General features: G+C 45.5%; 1 long non-coding RNA gene across 1 annotated transcript; it reads right to left on the bottom strand.

The window, feature by feature from the left end:
* Positions 1–634: 634 nt before the first annotated feature.
* Positions 635–15,550, bottom strand: LOC146433043 (uncharacterized). Its single transcript, XR_014853976.1, has 9 exons — positions 15,190–15,550; positions 14,656–14,860; positions 13,670–13,794; positions 12,155–13,105; positions 9,970–10,121; positions 9,472–9,591; positions 6,219–6,297; positions 2,775–2,917; positions 635–873 (listed from the first exon to the last, which is right to left on the bottom strand). It is a non-coding gene; the product is annotated as an uncharacterized LOC146433043 (long non-coding RNA).
* Between the last annotated feature and the right edge of the window lie 1,402 nt (positions 15,551–16,952).

The following is a 16,952-nucleotide window of genomic DNA, read 5'->3' as shown; positions in this document are numbered from 1 at the left end:
GCCCTGGGAATGGAGATGGAAAATAAATAGAGAGAACGGATGGAAATGTGGAAGTGGAAATGAAGTGTGAGGGCCAGGGTGCAGTCAGCTCTAAATAAACACTCAGTGAAACACAACAGCTTGTAAAACTCCTCCATTGTCCTCCTGAGGGTTAAAGTCATGGAGCCACAGCCTGGTTGGGATGGAAGGACGTGAAGGTTGTTCATGGCAGGGACACCTTCCAGTGTCCCAGGCTGCTCCCAGCCCTGCCTTGGACATCCCAGGGATCCAGGGGCAGCCTGGAATTCCACCCCAGCCAGGAATCCTCCCCACTCTCCCACCCAACCCAATTCCCCCTGTCCCAGCATTCCAGCTCCTCTCAGCTTCCCTGCAGCCCCTTCAGACACTGCAGGGCTTCTCTTCTCCAAAGTCATTTTTCTTCAGCTCTCAGTCATTTTTCTTTGCTCTGAAAGGTTCTTCCCATATTAGACAAACCCTTGAAAAAACTACTTTTTTGCTGTAAAAAGATCCAGTTTTCCAGCAAATTTCATCTTCTTGCACCAAAAACTGCTTGAATTTTGTCTGGACATCAAGGGCTTTTCGATTAAAATATGCTCTTTTTGAATAAAATATGCTCTTAATGAGGCAAAACCACTTGTGATGTAAGCAAAGGATTTATTTCCCTTTTCAAGGTGGTAGAAAGGAAAAGGCTGAGTTTTACCTGATGTGCTAAATTCCACTTTTGAGCTACTCTGATACGCATTTGATCAAGAACCATTAAAAAAAAGTCAAAATAACTTCTCAAAACATTCAGGCATGATCTTGTGAATCAGCTGCAAACTCCTCTTGGGCATAAAATGCTTCCTTTCCCTCGAGATGTGCCTTCACAGAGACCTGTCAGAGGAGAACTGTGTTATTAAATTCATGGGTCACTTTTTCAACTGCTCCAAACTGCCTTTCTAGAAACCCAAGCATCTGTTTACTACAGCTGCTGTGAAAAATGTGGTCTGAAATTACAAGGATTCATTGGAGAAGCAGTTGTGCAACGATTTTGAGAGTTTCAGGGACAAACTTAGGGGTTTTTGTAAAAAACTTGAGCATTTCTGTGACAAACAAGGATTTCAGTGACAAACTTAGGGGTTTTTGTAAAAAGCTTGAGCATTTCTGTGACAAACAAGGATTTCAGTGACAAACTTAGGGGTTTTTGTAAAAAACTTGAGCGTTCCAGTGACAAACTTGAGGGTTTCTATGTCAAATTCACTGATTTTTCTGACAAACTCGAGGGTTCCAGTGCCAAACTCGAGGATTTCTATGTCAGATTCACTGATTTCTGTGACAAACTCGAGGGTTCCAGTGCCAAACTCGAGGATTTCTATGTCAAATTCACGGATTTCTGTGACAAACTCGAGGGTTTCAGTGCCAAACTCAGGGATTTCTATGTCAAATTCACTGATTTCTCTGACAAACTCGAGGGTTCCAGCGCCAAACTCCAAACTTTCCTTGCCACTTGAGGGAGCTCAAAGATAATTGACCTTGCAGAGCACCTCGAGTTTCATAACTCCAGGGAGACAATTTATACACACAGATTAAAGGGATAAGTTTGGAAAGCAAAGCTACATCCAGGGAAATTTTAACAGCAGCACTTTGATTTCATTCTTTAAACTGTTCTCATGTGGATTTCAAACTGAGCTAACGTGTAACTCAGGTGGACAAAAGGATCCCACAGAAACTTTCTCCTCTAACTTGGGATCAATTTGATCATTATTTAAGGGAAGATCCAGAAAAGCAGATTTTACCTCCCTAAGTCTCACAAAGGTGTTTTTGCCCCATAAGCAAAGCAATAGCAAAACCACACAGTGAATAAACATCTCCAACACATTGAGCTGCAGTTTCTGGTGTGGGATGAGAACATTTTGGCCTGGATTCAGTGTGTATTCCAAGGGAAAGCTGGCAGAGGCTTTAGGGATTTCCTCACCAAAACTCCTTAGGTTGACTTCATTAGATCAATTAACAAGGAGCTCCCAATCTTGTGGATCAGGATTTCATCCTGCATGTTTTTGTCACAGAGTTTTGTACACCCAAAAATTCGCTCTGCAAAAATACTTTTGGGAGGTTCCAACAGCCCTGGGGGATTGGCTGTGCCAAGGGCAATGACAAAGGATTCCTGGAGAAATAAAAACTCGGCCTAGAATGGCATCCTGAGTCTCAGCAACGTTGCCAGGAGGGTTTTGAGCATTGGTTTGTGATCTCTTGTCCCATTTTAGTTCATTAAATCCCTGTAGCATTATAGTCCAAGGCTTCCTTACTGGGGGAAATTCACTGTGTCACTCCTGGATCAATTTGTAACTAATGTAAAAAGAGAAAATCTCCTTCCTTTTCCCGTGGAAACGGTGGGACAAACCCATATGACCTCAAAGGGTGAATGTTGTTCCATCTCTCATTTTATTATTTAAACACAAGAATCCTGAATTTGTCCTTTTTGTTTCAGTCATTACCCAACTGAGTTGTGCTGCCCTGAAAGCTCACAGTTTCATTATGTTGTGGTTCTCCTTGTCCTCTCTCCTGACTTCCCTTGGGAGACCAGAGATTCATCAGAATTTCCTTATTCTAAGTGCTTCTTCATCTTCAGAATTAAATGGATGGGTGTCACTGTCCCTCTCTGACATCCATTCCTAATAATATCAATTCATGCCACACTCCAACACTTTTACTCTCACAGAAAAATATGTAAAGGTGGAAGGATTAAACTGTTTAAACTGTTTAAAAAGCTACTGAAATCAGTTTAAAATGGTTACCTGATGTTGCTCCTAACCACTGAGCACCAGTAATTCAGTACCAGAATTTCCAAGGATTCTTCATGTGGAGCAGAGCTGAGCAGCTTCCAGAAGCACAGAGGGTTCCTGTGCTTTCACTCATCTAGGAGGGAATTTTTGTAGACCTGAAACACATGCAATTTTATTATATTTCTTTTCAAAGCTCTCAGTGGGTTTTTCCTGTTCTCTTCATGGCTGTGTGATAAATATTTCCTATTAAATGAGGCTGGGGTTGTACTTTATCTAGTTCTGTGTACCATCAGGCTCTTCATGGAAGAGTAAGGAATTACAGCCATGTATCCAGAATATTTAACAGTTTTCCATTTGCTATTTCCCAATATTTACTCTTCTTCCCAATCACTTCCACCTTCACCTTGGCTGTGACCTTGCTGTGCCCGAAGTTCATGGCTGTGATGTTCCTGGCAGTTAAATCCAGGCTGATCCCCACATGCATTGCAGATGCTTTAGAATGTTTATTATGGATGCAATTGCTGCCTCCCCATAAATCAGAGCACCTAAAGTGCCACATGATCCCAAACGCTCCATTTAACAGCAGCAAATTGAGGAAAAACCTGTGCCCAGGGCTTTATGGGGGCCATAAAACGCTGTGCCTGTGCCTCCCCTCTCTGCAGGGCTCAGATCAATCAAGGGCAGGGAGGAAATACTCCCAGGAAACAAGGCTGAGCTCCAGAGTTCAGCTCCTCTGAGTTATTGCTGCCTTTGGGAAGATGCTGCAAAATGGCAACGAAGCAGGAGCTGCATTAAACATGACTCAATTGACTCCACCATCCTTACCCCATTAGCTGTTTGCTGAAGGAAATATTCTTGTGCTTTGCCCCCAAAAGGATGAAGGATCTGTCATCCACAGGCATGCAAACAGTTTTTAATCACTCCACGTGCTGAGCAATGGGTTATCCCAAACCTCTCTGTCTCACTCCGATATCATTGGGCTTTTATGCACCATCTGGAGACAAGTCTGATGTCTGCAAACTGCTGGGGAAAGGCTGAGGAAGCCTTTCTGCCCATCAGTGTCTGTGAGAGCAAAGATCCTGGGGCTGACAGGGATCCTGTGCCAAAGCAAACAGCTCCTTCCTGCCCTCTGTGCTGAGTCACCCAGTGGGGTGGGTTTATGGCTCCTTTTCCTACAACACTCACTGACAAATATTGTTCTGCATCCTTCCCAAACTCACACAGCTCCTCCCGAGGGCAGATGGTACCAGGCTGCTTCTCCAATCCCCTCATCAGGTCTTGGGGTGAAAAACACCCCCAGGAGAGGGTAGGAGCATCAGTAACCATGTGCAGCTTCTCAGCCACATAAAGGACTTTCAGGAAGATCTTTTGGTGTTCCAGGCCAGGTTGGTGAGGGCTTGGAGCAACCTGCTCCAGTGGAAGGTGTGGAATGAGAAGATCTGAAGGTCTCTTCCCACCCAAACCACTCTGGGATTCCATTATTCTGGGAATTCAGAGCTTTGGGCTTTTGGCACTATAGTTGAATTTCCAGATAACCCTTGTCTCCATGCCCAGCTTTCCTTTGTGCCTGTTTTCCTCAGGAAGCACATATTCCTGGTGGATGTCAGCAATGCCAAGCTTTAAAAATCTCCAGGTTATTTGGTAGAACTACTGAACAACTAGAGATGATTTGGTAGAAATACTGAACAACAACAGCTGGCTGAGAGCCACTGAAGCAGAGCATTTACTGCATAGTTCATCTTTGAAAAGATTAACTATCTCATAAATTCTCATAATATTTAAATGTCTTAAAACTCTCCTGTTTCTTCCAGCAGGATGGACACGAAGGATTTCCTAGCCAAGCCCTGGAATTTCAGGAGGAAGCTTTGATTCTGAGCAAAATGCTGGAGGTTGGTGCCACCCAGCCTCAGTGCCCTGGGAGAGAAGGAAGTTCCCACCCTGGACAAGGGCTCTGCTTCCCTCCTCTGGCTGAAGGCCAAGGGAGAGCTCTTTGTCACCAGGGCTCTTCATTCTCTGGGAATGGCAGTGTCTGGAAACCCAGGGATGGATGGCAGAAAGGGGGAGTGTTTCCCACTGACTCCATGGCAGGGCTGCAGTGTCCCCTTGGCATCCCTGTAAACATTCCCCACCCAGAGACCATCCTGGTCCCAAATCCAGGGCTGTTCCAGCAGCCAGGCTGTCAGACACCCCGAGGATCCAGGCAGAAGCTCCTCTCTGCAGCCTCTGCTGTCCCCTCTCAGCTCTGTGCTCTCTCCTTGGTTACTTTATTCCCAAAACTGATCTCCTGTCAAACTCCTGCCTTTCCCCACCCAAGGCTGAGGATTTTATGCACATCCAGCAGTTCATCCTCAGGCATTTCCTCTGCCCTCGAGTGACTGAACTCTGCTGGAGACTTTCCCAGGCCTGGCTAAGGTGGGGTGGATTTCTCTCCTTCTCTCTGCTGCAGCTTGGAGAACTTTCCAAGCAAACAACTTTATTCAGTGGTCCTGTTGTTCCCTGAACTCTAATTCCTTTGCTGACACACCTGATCCCTCACTTTGAAATTAATCCCTCACTTCTGTGGAATTCCTTCTCACCACTCTCCTAGGCTTTGGATCTGAGGAAGTTACATTAAATTCTGTTCCTGTAGTTGGCATGGTTTTGATAAATATTCTCACTGGGTTGAGAGCTTTCAAAATAAAACCAAAAATGAAAAAAAATCACTGTTATTCCAGTAATCCTGAGTCATCTCCACATATCCAGCTTCACCTCTGAGAGTATCAGGCTTAGTTTCACAACCCAAGAAAGTGATGCCATGGGGAAAAAGTCACAAAAAGCTCTAATTTAGAGGGAAAGCAAACAGAGTGGGAATGGGAAGCATAATCATTTCCTTATAGGCAAAGAATTGGAAACAAGCTGGAAAGGGGAGGAAAAAACCATTTCACAAACTGATAATTCAAAATAAATTGAAGACAAGACATCCTGCCTAAGTATTTGTTAAAGTAAGGGGCTGGTGAGGGAGACGAAATGCAATTTTCTTTTTTATTTCCTTCAAAGAGTGAATGAAAAAATATTCTGCACAGCCAAAAAAAAACGTTTGTGATCTAATTCCGAAAATATATTGTTTCTTTAGACACATCTTGCTCAACACTTGATTTCATAGTTTCACTCCCAGATTACAATTCTTTGCATTTTTATATCCCTGAGCTCCCCACCTTGTGGTTTCCAAGTGCAAACAATTTCATCAATATTATTCATGGCCTGAGAGAAGGAAACAAGTGAGTTCATGTTCTTCCCCGTAAATGACAAGTGAACAAATACAAGTCCCACAGGTGACAACCTGAAATATTCCCCTCACCTTTTGTGGCACCACAGCCAGGTCATCCCCACTGAGGACACGTGAAGGGGATTATTCCTGGCCCAGGGTTTCAAGGAAAAGTCATTGGTGGCTTTTCTTAGGGGACCTCCAGGACTCACCTTCTTCCCACAAGGTTGGAAAAATGGTGCTGTGCATTCCCCACCTGAGGCAGAGCTGCTCCTGGGCTTCACTGGGTTCCTTGGAAAGGAGCAAAAGGACACAATTCTTTGAAATAACCTGATCTGAGCATAAGAAAATGAGTGAAGCAAAGTTCTGAGATGGTTTTAGTGGAAATTATGCTGTGCTTGGAGAACTTCTCCCTCCCAACTTGGTTTATTTCTATATTTACCTCTGCCATTTAGGCAAATCCTAGATTCCACCCACCTCTTACCCATCAGCACAAGGAATGGATCCCAGAGATGTGGGAAGGCCACATGTGACTTTCCCTCTCTGCTTCCATTGGGAACAACATTCTCCATGCTATTAGTATTTAATGACTGTAATTGACATACAAACCATGATCTCCTTGGATGGGGCAGGAAATCTCCTCACACTGAGCTGCCCATGGACACCTCCTGTGGGATCTGCTTTGGTTACACTCTGAGGAGCAAAAACCCTTCTGAGCCACGAGTTCTTTGTCCTTTTAGATTCATCCCAGAGTCCCAAAGGCTGGAGAAGCCCTCCAGGACCATCAGTGCAGCTGTTAGCCCAGCACTAAACCATGTCCTCAAGTGCCACATGCACAGGATTTTTAAACACTTCCAGGGATGGAGACTCCACCAGTGCCCTGCCTGGTAACCATGAGATCAAGTCTTAGATTAGAAGAAGTTGAAGGGGGAAAAGGATGTAGTTTTCTTTCTTTCTCTTATCTGGAAAGAAAATACAGCTTTTTTTCCCTGGAAATTTGAGATCCACAACCACAAAGAATGCACAGAAAAGAAAACTCCAGGTTCAAATATCTGACATCTGACAGCAAGTGCCAAGTGCACTGCTCTGGAAAGTGATAGGGAATGGAAAATGGGAACAGCAAACTGAACTCAGGAAAGGGAAGAGATAAGAATCCTGCTTTGGAGAGCCTCGCCAAGTCAGAACATCCATCCTGCAGCTGGAGTGTTTGCTTCCTTGTTGCAGTTTGTTGGCAAACTGGCTGAGCTCACACTTCTCATGTTCCACTCCAACAATAAGTGCTTTGGGCAGGCCTTGGCTCCAGGAGCTCCAGCTGAATTCCCTGGATCCAATTTCCATCGAGCTCCCTGGGGAACAGACTCCTCATTTCTTTGGGAATGCACCCCGTGGGCTCTGCCCAAGCACTGGGAGCCACTGTGGTGTTTTGCTTGGCTTCTCTATGTTTACATCCCCACCAAAAGAGGAGAAACAACTGATGAGTGCTTTTATAACTTGTTAAAAAATCTGATTATTCCAGGGAATTAGAGCTGCAGATGCACTGGAGATGAGGGCTGGAACAATCTGAACCCTGCTCTGCTGGGGAGGAGGGATGGCACCACCACTGAATTCAAATCACAGCTCTGATGGTCAGGGCTTCCAAATCTGCATCCTCAGCAGTCAAAAACCTTCTTTTCCCAAGTCAGCTTTCCAAACTGATCATAATTCCTCACCTTTTTATAATTTTTTGTCTATAATTTAAGTTTTTTCTTCCTTTTAAGGCTGCCTGTTTTTATCCTGCTGAGCATTCCTGCCTCCATCCCTATCTGTCCCAACATCATTTCAGTTTCTATTCCACTTTTTCCCAGCTCATTTCCCTGCACTTTCTGCTCACCAAGCAAGAATGAAGCTTTTTATAAGCTTCTTGTACTGGCACCTGAAAGAGCAATGCTGCTGTCAGCACATTCCCAGCCTTTCTTCCCTGGGAAGATTTCCCACACCCTGTGCCCCACAGGAAAAGTGATTTTCCTGCAGAGCTGAAGGGCTGGGATTTCCAGGGAGTTACACCCGGGAGATAATGCCTGACAGTGGCTGAGGAAGGTGTCCAGCAGCTCCACACAACCTTCCCCAAACACCGAGTGCTTCCAGGAAACGGGAAAGAAACACAAATCCCAGGGGACTGGGAGGAGCGGCTGGATGAATCACCGCTCCCCACACACATCTTTAAGGCAATCAGGGAAAAATAAACAGCTTCCAAACGGCATGATTGGCTCCCTGGAGGTCTTGGCTGGGGGTTTATCCCACAGCCACAGCATCCCAGTCCCGATGGATGCAGTGCCTGGCTCGACCCCAGTGTGGGCTGGAAGAAAAGCACCAAGAGCAGCTTTGCTGACACAGCAGCCTGTGCTGGATCTGCAAGGAAATCTCGGTGCTGTTGCAATGTTTCCCTGCAAACAGATTTGGCAAGCAGCATTGTTGCCCTGGGATCCTCCTCCAGGATTTATTTGGCTGTTTATCACCAATACCTGCCCCAGCCATCGTGGATTTATTTCTCTGAGTTGGCACTAAATGCTGGCTCTGAAGTGACAATTTATGGGTGGTTCTGTTGTCTCAGGATAAACCAATAATGGTTATCAAAAGTCCCAATCCCAAAGGGTCTCCTTCCCAGGGCTTGGGGATCCTCCTGCTGGTTGTTCCCATCACCTCTCAGCCAAGGGATAAGCAAGGAAAAACAGGGATAAAAATCAAGGAGTTGATGTCTGACATTCCTGTTCTGATCCAAAGCTGTGCTTTAGACCTCAGACACTGCTGGCTCCACAAAAAGGTTGGGTTTGGTGTAGAATCCTGGAATGGTTTGGGTTGGGAAAGACTTCAAATCACATCCAGTGCCATCCTGCCCTAGACAGGAACATCTTTCACCATGGTGGCTCCAAACCCTGTCCAACCTGGCCTTGGACTGCCAGGGATCCAGGGGCAGCACAGCTCCTCTGGGAATTCCATCCCAGCTCCTCCCCACCCTCACAGCCAGGAATTCCTTCCCAAGATCCCATCTAAATCTCTCCTTTTTCAATTCAAAGCTATTCTCCCTTGTCCAAGGTCCCTCTCCAGCTCTCCTTAGGTTCCCTGCAGGTACTGAAAAGCCACAATTAGGTCTCCTGGATCCTTCTCTTTTCCAGGCTGAACATTCCCATCCCTCAGCCTTGGGTCTGAGAAAAGTCTCCTGCAGCCAACTGCAGAAAAATACAGAAATATCCAGCAAGCTTTTCAATTCTGCATTTTTAGTTCATTAAACAGATTGATCAGGGAAACTGGAATTGCTTTAAATGTTAGCAAGATTGACCTGAAGCAGAGTCTGCTAAACTCCTGCCCCTTCCTTGCTTTGGAAAGGAAACACAGCAAAAACAACAGAAGGGAAAAATAATTTGGTTTGATTTTTGGTATTGATCTACCATCTCAGATTTCTTTTAATACACAACCTGTTTCTCTTACCTTCTCCAGCTCATTTCAACCTGCATTGATTGCAGTGATGTCACCTCCTGAGCCAGGCTTCTCTTTATTTGTAGAAGAAAATGTTTTCTCCTCCACTCATGATGAGCAATTAGACCATTCCTGCCAAAAAATCAGTGTGAGTTTAGCACAGGTGCCTGTGACTCTTCCCCTGGGACTGCCAGGCATTTCCTCTTTTTAGCAACTGAAATATTAATATCACCCTCCCTCCCTTTTCAGGAATTTATACCTTAATCAAATTTACTCTGCTGCTTCTCAAACCCTGCAATCACTACAAATATGCAAAGTTGATCATCAGAGTTGAGAAGGTTGGGCAAATTAATTCATTAAAAAGAAATCTTTGACCTTTTGAGCTGTTAAAATCAGCATAACTCCCCCAGCAGCACCTTCTGAATGCATGAAGGAAGTGGATCTTGGGCCTTGCATGAGGTTCCCTTGTGCCCCTGGAATCCAGGAGTTTTCCATATTTTTAACAATTACCTTGGGGAAGAGGTTGGTAGAGCCAGAGGATTTGCCAGGGGAAGGAAAAGGGCTCTGTGGTGACTGGGAGCATTTCCCATTATTGTGCTTTAAATACACTCAGCACTCACTGCCCTCCCATTGTTCTCCTCTGGAATCAAGGTCAGCCAGGACTAGGGAAAAAAGGGAAGCCAAAATGTCAATATAGGTTGGAGTTTTCTGCAAGGAAACTCTCCAATGTCTTACACAGTAAAAAAGGGAAAGTTCTCTCTTTTTCCTTTATGTAGTAATTTCCCTTAAACCCTTTAGATTTGTTGGGACAAGACCAAGAATTAAATATTACCTTCAATTAAAAACTCAGAGGGAAAGGTGATGATATCAGGGATTCAGGAAGGGAAGCTTAGCCACAATATTCAGCACTTCAATCATGGGTCACTCCTCTCTCATTATATATATAAATTCATTTATAATTAGTTATAAATTCAATAAATATATATATTTATAATTGATACACATGTGGCACTATGTTTTGTTTGCTGGGCTGGGGTTGTCTCTGTGGCAGGGCAGTTCTGCCAGATGACACAAACTGCTTCCCCTTTACAGGGATGAAAGTGGAGATTTCTCCTCGCAGTCCCTCCAAGTGGAACTAAAGCTGCTGCAATGGCTCTGCTCCTCTCCTGTTCTTCACAAACTGTTCCTTGAGCTTTCAGTGTTTGGAAGTGCTCTGGTCAGTGCTGAGTGGATCAAAGCTGAGCTCACAGCCCTCGCCTGTCTCTTGGAGTTTGTACAGGATAAACACTGCTCCAGGCACTCCAGTGCTCTCAGAAAGCACCACATTGGCCACACTGTACTCTGGGCTTTGGAAATGCTGTTATTTCACCAGATTTTCTGCGTCCAAATTTGCAGTTGGACTCGCCCATCCTCCTGCCCAGCACAGAGAAATAAACACAGTGGTTCTTCCACATTTACGTCAGGAAACAAGTCCAGGTTTGTCAAAACACTGTGAGTAATCCAGGGGAAAAAAGATCATTTTCTCGAGTTCTGGGAACACAGAGTGATGCAGAAAAGAACAAAGGAGGAGTTATTCCTAATCAGAGCCAAGAAAATGAGATTATGGTGAGATGGAACAGGGATAAGGGAACTCATTGAACAGGGAGAGATGTGCTGAGAGGAAACCAAACCATTCATTAATGTGGAAATGAGATTATATATCTATTAATTAAAGAATGGCTGTAGTTGCTCTGATGATTTGATTCCATGTCCATCTAATACTCAAATAAGGATGCAATCCTAGCTGATTTTTAAGTCACAGAAGTGGTGTCTACAATAACCCATTATGAACTTTGCAATAAACACAAATAACAATATGGATTTTGATTTGTTCTTTGGAGTAATTTTAGGGCTTCCTGAAGAGTAAAGCACATTTCTTGGTATCAGAGTTCTCAGTCTGCTTCAGGACTGCAGCACCTGGTGACAGGAAATCCTGCAGAAGAGCTGAATTAACACCCTGCAAATTGTCATCACACATTTTACAGGGTGAGCTGAAAATTGGGTAATGGAATCACAGAGTCATTAAGGCTGGAAAAGATCTCCAACATCATCAAGTTCAATGAATAATTCCATGAATAATTTATGTATCTACTTACATAAATACAGGTTACAGTGTTCAGTGTTGAGCAAACCTTTAAAAACCTAAGTACAAAATTCATGTGAAGATAAAATGCCACATCTAAATTAATTAATATCTGAGACATCTCCCTGCAACACAAATTCTTCTCACCAGAGAACTAACAATCAATTCTACCTGCTTTCCACTCTAAATAACATCCTCAGCTACCCAAGGAAGGTTTCAACGAGGAATATTTTTGTGTGTGTTTTATTTTGTCTAAGAGATGCTAAAATTTTTAAATAATAAAATGTTAGGATCATCCTTGAGATGTCCCCAGAGGGGTTTCTGCCAGGGTTTTGTCCTGTTTGGGTTCCAGTGAAAGCAACCAGCAGCTCCCAGCTCAGCATCCCCAGCTGCTGGAGAAGGTCACTGCAAAGGGGACACAGAGGGGACACAGAGGGGACAAAGGGAGGATCCAGTGAGCAAGACATGGAAAATGTTATTCCTGGCTGAGGGGTCACTGTCACCCTGCAAGAGAGGGGTGCCTTGTGAGACAGTGCTGGGGAATTCCATGAGAATTCCCTCTCTTGTCCTCACCTTGTTTCAAACAGTCCCTGAGCTGTCATCTTCTTGCTGTGCAAATATTTAATGCCTTCTTTAAACATTGTGCAACCAAACACCTCCCCAGTTCTTGTGCTGTTGCAATCCTTGCTTCACAGGACATGCACTGAATCTTTACAAAATCCGTGTCAAAAAGCCTGTAATTCAAGGGGATTTTTTATTGCCATCAGGTAAGTAAATGTTAGCCTCAAACAAATTAAAGTTTTGTGGGGTGAGGGGTTGTGTCTCCACATCCATGATCTGCCAGGAATTTCCTTTCAGCAGTGCTTTAGAGGGTTTATTTTAGATTCCCATCTTTTGGGGTTCTGCCCAAACATCCCTGGAGAGGCAGAACTGCTGCAAGAGCTGTCCAACAACCAAACATCCCAGCTGAGCTCCCAGCAGTGCCACAAAACACTCCAAAAAGCAAATCTTCCCCTCAGCATTTCAGCTCCAAAGGGCTGCTTTAATTGCTGTTTATTTTTAAACAGGCCTGAGCATGATCCCAGATCCATTGGTTGCAGTTTTACAAAGCAGGCTGGTGATTTCAGGTTATTAATAGGGATTATTTACTGCTCATGTTTATTCCTGGCTCTGGGTGATTGTATCTCACTGGGCATGGAAGGGATTTGATTGTCTGGAAAGGTTTTTCTGTTCCATACCAACTCCAGAATCAAAAGAAAAATATCCAAAGAGGTTTGCAGAATGTTCTGTATCTTTCCAATGTTAGAATAACAGCAATAATCTGCAGTGATTGACTCCCTGTTTATAATCCATGTCCTTTCACTTTCCCTGGGATTGGGTCATTGCAGATATATTCCAATTTCCTAGCAAAACAACATTGGGGAAGTATCATAAAAGAAGTTCCTGTAACTGCTCACGTGCTTGAAGGTTTCTGTGCTTCCCTGTCCCACTGGGGTCACACAGGGTTTGTTCTGCATGGAAATGCTACAAAAAAGATGGAAACAGACTGTTTACAAGGGATGGAGTGACAGAACAGTGCTGCTGACACAAAATACAAATGTTTCTTTAAAAGAAAAAATCCTATCCATGATTTGAAAATAATCCAAAGCCTTCAAACCCAAATTTTCCTGGAAAAAATGAGCCACACTAGATCAGCACCCAAATTTTATTCCCATAGGTAAGGTCAGCACAGCAGTGCATTAAAAGGTCACCTGTCCTTGATTTATCCAGCAAAATATTTGGAGACTAGTCAAAAATAAGTTACTGGGTTTAATTACTGAGAGTAAATCTCAAATCAGGTAAAATCAAGTGTGAACTTGTTCTGAACTGCAGCAAGATGGTGAAGTTAGAATTGGAAAAGTTGCACAACCAAATAAGCTGAATTTTGTCCAAATTCACTGTATTAAATTACAGTCATCTGGCAATGATTGCGAGCCAGTGAGGTCTGGTGTGTGCAAGGGATATAGAAATAGCCTTCAAATGTGAAACAAATTAGGAATAAGTGGCTTCTAAACAAGCACTTGATGGATGAAAAAAGAAAATGCAAACCTCAGAATGCCTTTTAGAACCACTGCCTGAACCAACCTTCGTTTCCATTTCCAGAGGGTTCAAGTCAGCTCTGACAAAAGGGAGATGCAAAGCACCTTGGGAAGTTGCCCAGGTTGTCCTGATTCCTCCAGGGGGACAGAGAAGGGGAGAGGGAGAGAGAATCTGTGAAATGTAAGTGACACTGTCCTCTCTGGGTCTGGAGCAAATGATGTGGGATGAGAGGGAAAAGTACTGTGAAGGACAAAACCTCCCTGCACCACATTCTATCCAAGCAGAATATACAGAATCATGGAATTATGGAATGGGTTGGGTTGGAAGGACCTTAAAGCTCATCCAGTCCCACCCCTGCCATGGCAGGGACACCTTCCACTGTCCCAGGCTGCTCCCTGTCCAGCCTGGCCTTGGACACTGCCAGGGATCCAGGGGCAGCCACAGCTTCTCTGGGAATTCCATCCCAGGCAGGAATTCCTCCCCACCCTCCCAGGGAACAATTCCTTCCCAAGATCCCATCCATCCATCCCTGCCCTCTGGCAGAGGGAAGCCATTCCCTGTGTCTGTCCCTCTAGCCCTTGTCAACAGTCTCTCTCCATCCTTCCTGTAGTCCCTTCAGATGAGGCCACAGTGAGGTCACCCCAAAGCTTCTCCAGGCTGAACAATCCCAATTCTCCAGTCTTCCCACACAGCAGAGCTGCTCCATCCCTCTGATACCCTGGTGGCCTCCTCTGGACTCACTCCAACAGTGGATGCATCCCTTCAGCTCAGATCATTCACTTCAGCTCCTTTTACTCAGCTCTGACACTCTGCAGAGCTTCGTTTTACTCTCACTAAGGAGTCTGAAGCAACCTTGGCTCTTGGAGGATGCACTTCCAGCTTTTAAGGGTCAAAAAACACCCTAGAGCTTAAAATAAGTAAATACATTTCCTAAATGTTGTGGAAGCACAAAACCTTGTGCTTGTGCACATTTACAAACATCCCCCAGCCCTGACCTGGACCTCTTTGGCATCTGAGCTTCTGTTTTCCCCGAGTCCAATTGTTTTGTAAATTCCGAGTCACGTTGGATCAACAGCAACTCACAGCAGCGTGACATCTGCACAAGTGTAGGAAGCTGCCCTGGGACTGTCCCCGCTGTGTCGCAGGGGTTCAATGCCCTTGTCACGCTGACCCTCGGTTACTCCCAGCCTCGCGGTTGCCCTGGGAGGAAGGAAACAGCCTTGTCACTGAGAAAGCAGGAAAAGGAGGAGAGCACGGGGGAAAGGAAGTGCATCCCAAGCCATGGATGGAGGCAGCGCCTCAGCTCAGCTCTGAGCCAGCAGGGGCTCACAGGCTTTTTGTGACAAAGCCGGATTTAGAGGCGTTTACCTCTTTTTAAACCTCTAAACTCCCTCACTCAGAGGCCCCGATGCCGTGAGTGTGAAGCCCCCGAGCAGGCTGGGTTTAATGTTCTCCCAGGAGCAGCATGAGCAGAAGCTGCTCCGTCCTACCCCACCCTGCCCGACATCCTGCAGCAGAGCTTTCCTCACCGGCCATCCCTGCTTCTCCTCCCTCTCGCCTTTCCACGGACCTCGCTGCGCTCCCAGGGAATCCTCGGCGCTCATCGCACAGCCAGGGCGCTGCTGGAAGGGCAGAAGGGAACAGCAGGACAAACCGGCTCTGCCCGAAGCCCCCCGGTGATCCCCGAGGGGACATCAGCCTTTGGGATTGCAGTTTGAAAGGGACAGCAGCGCTGTCACCACGGCGAGGATCAACGAGAAAAGGCTGGAGCTTGGTTTCTTCCAGAAAAATATTGGCGAGAAACATGGCAGGTGTTCCAAAAAGGAAAAGAATTATCCTCCTCCCTCTGCTAAAGTTGACAGCAGGCAGGGACACCTTCCACCAGTCCACTATCCTGTGTGATAGATGAATGTAAAGATACAAACTGTTAATTACAGAATCCATTTCAGGAGGGAAAAGCATAATCAACAAAATCAGGAAAATTAGCTGGGTGGCATAAAAATTGTAATAAAGAATGCTGTTATACCTTCATTGTATTAATTCTTTCCCTCACCTCAGAAAGCCTCAGAAATACTGAATTCCAAGTTCTGTGAAAAAGTGTTCCACTAATAAAAAGAGACTTTAAGCTCCACAGGAGACAGTTTGACTCTTTAACCAGAGTTTTGATTTACTTCTCTGAGGTTCCAGCCCAGAAACCTGCCCCAGTACTCCTGCAGGAGCACAAAAATAGATTCCCAGCTGCACATACAAACACCCATCTGCTTGGATAGTAATAGAGCAGGTCATTAAAAATCAGCTTTTTTAACACAGGGAGTGCTGCAGCCTTTCACATTTGACCACATTCAGTATCTCCAAAAGAGATGCTTCCAGGAGGAGCAAGGCAACAAGCCCACTTGTATCCCAAAAACCATCTTAAGGGAATCTGGCTGCTTTCTCAGTTGATTTTCTTCATGTAACCAAGAAATTACTATACTGGTTCCAAAAACTTCACTAAGTGAGATTTATTCCAGAGATGAATGCTTCCCTCTGTTTCCTGTGCACAATTTTTGGAATATTTCAGCTGTGTCCCAGGCAAAGCGTGTCACGGGCTGAGCAAGGCTCTGCAGTTTTGGGAGGTGTTGAGTTGTGGTAAGGCTGAGAAGGAGCTAACTGCGTTTTTCCAACCATTACCTGTGTTTGCTCTGATCTGTGTCAGGATGACACATCTGGCTGGAGCTGCAGGCTCCCTTCAGACAGCTCCTGTGAGCCCTCAGGTGTCCCTGGCTCCCCTCAGAGCCCCAAATTCTCCTCAAGCCCTGGCATCCTTCAAACTCCCCTGGCTCCCAGCCCTTCTCGGGTACCCCAGTCCCCTCAAGCCCCCTGGCTTCCCTCAATGCCCCCTGGAATTCACTTTAGAACCCCTGGTCCCCCTCAAACCCCCTGGCCTCCCTCAATTCCCCCTGGCTCTCCTTAGAATCTATGGTGGTCCTCAAGCCCCTCTGGCTCTCCTCCAAGTCCTCAGTCCCCCGCAAATCCTCCTAGTTCCTCTAAGAACCCCTGGTCCCCTTCAGGTCGCCCTGGTTTCCCTTAGGAGCCTGGCACCCCTCAAATCCCTCTGACCCCCGAGAAACCTCTGGTCACCCCCAAGTTCCTGTGGCTCCCCTCAATTCCCCCTGGAATTCTTAGAATCCCTGGTCGCCCTCAAGTCCCCCTGGCTCCCCTCCAAGTCCTCGGTCCCCCTCAAATCCTCCTGGTTCCTCTCAGAACCCCTGGTCCTCCTCAAATTCCCCCTGGCTCCCCTCAGTGCCCGACA

This window comes from Lichenostomus cassidix, chromosome 9 (assembly GCF_008360975.1).
Source record: "Lichenostomus cassidix isolate B80296 chromosome 9, HeHo_3.0, whole genome shotgun sequence".
NCBI lineage: Eukaryota > Metazoa > Chordata > Aves > Passeriformes > Meliphagidae > Lichenostomus > Lichenostomus cassidix.
The sequence above is the reverse complement of the archived record's forward strand: the minus strand, read 5'-3'. Positions and strand labels throughout refer to the sequence as shown.